Here is a 3,626-nt window from a genome sequence, read left to right on the forward strand (position 1 = left end):
CCCATATCCTCCTTCCCCCTCCACCCGCCTTCCCCCCACACCTGCCCTTCCCCTCCACCTGCCCAGGCCTCAGTGGCAGAGGCAGCCTTCAACAACAGAAACAGCACACCTGGCTCCAGGAAGGCTGCCGGCAGGTGCTGACAAAACCAGCTGTCATCTAACAGTTCAACAGCAAGTATCAGAGTAAAAACATGGAAGAGCCATATCGACATCTACAGAGGGTGACAGAGACGTACTATCACATGCTTCCATTCACCCCCACTGCAAACCGGAGGAAGAGTGGTTTATGGTCAAAATGCAGATGGGTCACCGTGAGCCAGGAGAACAGGCCCTCCTGTGGGTCAGTGAGGACAAGGAAGACGACCTCCTGCCCCAAGCAGGTTAGCACAGGTGGGACCCCGGCTTTGCTTGGTACACCTGAGTGGCCAACCTGCTCCCGCCCACACCCGGAGAAGGCGGTGGGCACCGCTCACCGTCGCCAGCACACCGGGGCCACCGCTCTCACAGCCCTGAAACAGAGGCAAGAAGGCTGTCCGCTCCCAGGCCCTGAGGACACACCGTCCCCCAAGCAGGCGCTTCTGCCAGGACGCTCGAGGGGGCCACTCCAGGCCAGCCCTCTCTGCTACCCGTTCAGTGCCCCCAGGTGCAGGCCACCTGCCTCCTCTGCCCGGGGCCTTGTGCATGAGAAACCACAGCCCCTCCAGTGGGCCCCCCACAGCCTGGCTTGGGGCCTCGAGCCAGACCCACTGACCTCTGTCCCAGCTGCCCTGTGTGATGGAGCCGCACAGACCAGCCCCAGGAAGGGCGTCCAGAGCAAGTGAGCCCCGGCTCCATCCTCGGTGGATTCCTGCCGAGCGACAGGAAAACTGTGTCTCATGGAAGCTTGGCCAGCCCAGAATCCTCCCCAGTCAGTCCAGGCTCCAAGCCAAATAAACAAAAAAAAAGAGACACCAAATTTCTTTTCCTTCCATTTTCTTATGTCTTATCACAAAAGGCATGCAGACAAGCTCCCTTGAGAAGGAAAGTCGAGTCACACGCAAGTATGCACGATGGGAACGGCCCCTCCCACCTCACCCGTGCAGGGCGCCCCCCGTGTGGCTGTCTGTGGCTGCACGCGGTGAGCGCGTGCACTCGGACGGCCAGCCTCACGGGAGCCACTGCCCTGGTTCCCCATGCCCAGTCCGAGTGTCTGACCGCAGACCCCGGGGCACCCAGATTGGGAGAGGTGGGCTTTCCTGCTACGAAACGTGTTCTCTTCAAGAGAAAGTCATTCTTGCAAGAAACACCCTGAGATGGAAGCATCCGTTTGGCATGTCACAGGGACACGTCTTTGACCCGTGGGCCCGGTAAACCAGCTGGACGTGTTTCGGACGCCGAATATCTCCGGCTCAGGCGTCTCTAAGGCACACTTGAGGAAAACAAACGCGTCACGGCATCTTCCTGCATCCCTCTCCCCTCCCTTCCCGCTCTCAGCCTGGGGACTAACTGCCATCACCGTGGGGTGGAACGGGCGCCCAGGGCGGTCCTTCCCCGTTACCTGCAAATTTCTTCAGGAGGTGCGAGGGGGATTTTTTGAATTCTGGTGCGTATCTCATTGTAGCGGTCAAAGGACAGATGAGGGGGGTTCAAGGGAACCTGGGGGAGAGAACGGGTTAGCACAGGTGGGACCTCACGGCGGGCATGAGGGGCTCGCAGCCGTGGTCGGTGCCAGGAACAGAGGGGCCAGGCAGTGCAGACGGGGGTCTCACCTGACAACCATGCCCTCAGCCCAGCCCCCTCAGCCGCGCGGTCCTATTACACTTCCAAGTGGACAACTTCGGATCAAATAAGAAACCGGCACCTCCGCCCTCCACTGCTCCCACCAGCAGCAGGCCCGCCCTGTCTGCTGTGACATCACACGGCAGGCCCGCCCTGTCTGCTGTGACATCACACAGCCCCCATGACATCACAGAGGGGGCAGGGCAGCGATGCGGCAGCTGGAGGATGGTCGCGCTGCTCACAGGGCTGAGGGGGAGTAGAAGGGCCCCAAGTGCAAGGTATTGGGCTGTGAACCCCCCACCCAAGACCCTTGCTGGCACGACACCCAGGCCTGGCTTCTCATCCTGCTCTCACTCCTGGGCCATCCTTCTTGGGGTATCCATGTTTGCTGGGATGCAACGGTGAGCAAAACAGACAAACCCCCCGCCCTCAGGGACGTGTATCCCCACAGAAGGAGAGAGACCACATCAGGTCAGGCCTGTGCTGCAGGGGAAAAGCAGAGCATGAGTAGGGACTGATTCTCCACTTACGCAGGGTAAGCTGGTGGCCTCAGTCTTAGGCAGCATCTAAGCGGTGTGGGGAGGAAGTGAGAGAAGGCATGCAAGCCTGAAGCAGCAGCAAGTGCAAAGGCCCTGGGGTCAGCCAGGCCCAGGCAATCGGAGAAACTAAGAGGCTGCACACTTGGGAGACCTGAGGATCGAGGGGACCGGTCTGGCCAGTGCTAAGTTCCCAGGGGCGTGACAAGCAGCCAGTGGGCTGGAAAGCCATCCGTGTGCCTTGGAGAAGTGTGCTGGAGCCACTGGACATGCGTGAGGCAGGCCTGGGGGGCGGGAGCTCAGAAGAGTGGGAGAGGAGGGAGGCCTGGGCCCAGCCTAGAGAAGGGTATGGGAGCAGTGAGGAGGCCCAGGTGTCATGTGACTGTCTTTCTCCACATCTGGGCCATGCAGCAAGAAGCAGGGACCCATGGGGGAGGGCTGGGTGCCGGCAGACTGCAGGCGGAAAGGAGGCCACAGGACACAGCAGGGGGGTGTGGAGGCCACGAACGGCCAGCCTGCAGGGTTAAGGAGCTGCGTTGCTCCAGAGGCTGAGCCCAGGGCAGCGAGCAGCACCTGATGGGGAGGGAGTCAGTGTAGGCTTGTGCTGGGACCTCTGTCATTGAAGCCCCAAGAGCAGGGGCCTGGGAGTGTCAAGGACCCAGGGACACGTGGGGGAAGGCAAACTGTGATAACCAAGCCAGAGTGAAGGAGAGGGTGCAGCGGAGAGGGGCGCAAGGGCAGCCAGGGTGGCCCACGGTGGGGTGGGCGGGAGACGGGCCCCCAGCAAGAGCGGCCTGGAGAGGGGTCTGGTGGTGAGCCCGCAGATCTGGCGGTGCCCCTCCCTCCCACGGCTCATGCCACAAGGGAGTGGGCTTCGGTCCCCCTCATCATCAGACAGAGGACCAAGCCTCTTGGGGAAAGGATTTCCTTGTCTGTAACACGAGGGTGATGACACAGGGCCCGATGCATCGCTGGTGCCCGCTACCTGGCAGCGCCCACATCCAGAGGGCTTCTGACGGCCCCACACGCTAGCCTGGCACCCACTGCATGCAATTCACGGGCTATATGCTTCACCCACGTAAAGCGCACCATTCAGTGGCGTGGGGGCTCTCGCAGAGCCTGCAGCCATCACACCCCTTGCAGAACGTCTCCATCAGTCCAGGAGGACACCCCGTACCCATGAGCAGTGACTCGCCCCTGCCCCCATCGCCCACACGCCACCTCCTGCCGGCGCGGCCCGCCGCGTTCCACACACATAGCGCTAGAAGCACAGGACATGTGGTCTTTTGTGCCCGGCCTCCACCACTTACACGGTCTCAGGCTTCGTCCACG

General features: G+C 61.6%; 1 long non-coding RNA gene across 1 annotated transcript; it reads right to left on the reverse strand.

The window, feature by feature from the left end:
- Positions 1-279: 279 nt before the first annotated feature.
- LOC117800591 lies at positions 280-3,608 on the reverse strand. Its single transcript, XR_004623121.1, has 3 exons — positions 1,749-3,608; positions 1,538-1,635; positions 280-1,408 (listed from the first exon to the last, which is right to left on the reverse strand). It is a non-coding gene; the product is annotated as an uncharacterized LOC117800591 (long non-coding RNA).
- Positions 3,609-3,626: the final 18 nt, after the last annotated feature.

Source organism: Ailuropoda melanoleuca, unplaced genomic scaffold, assembly GCF_002007445.2.
Source record: "Ailuropoda melanoleuca isolate Jingjing unplaced genomic scaffold, ASM200744v2 unplaced-scaffold73022, whole genome shotgun sequence".
Lineage (NCBI taxonomy): Eukaryota > Metazoa > Chordata > Mammalia > Carnivora > Ursidae > Ailuropoda > Ailuropoda melanoleuca.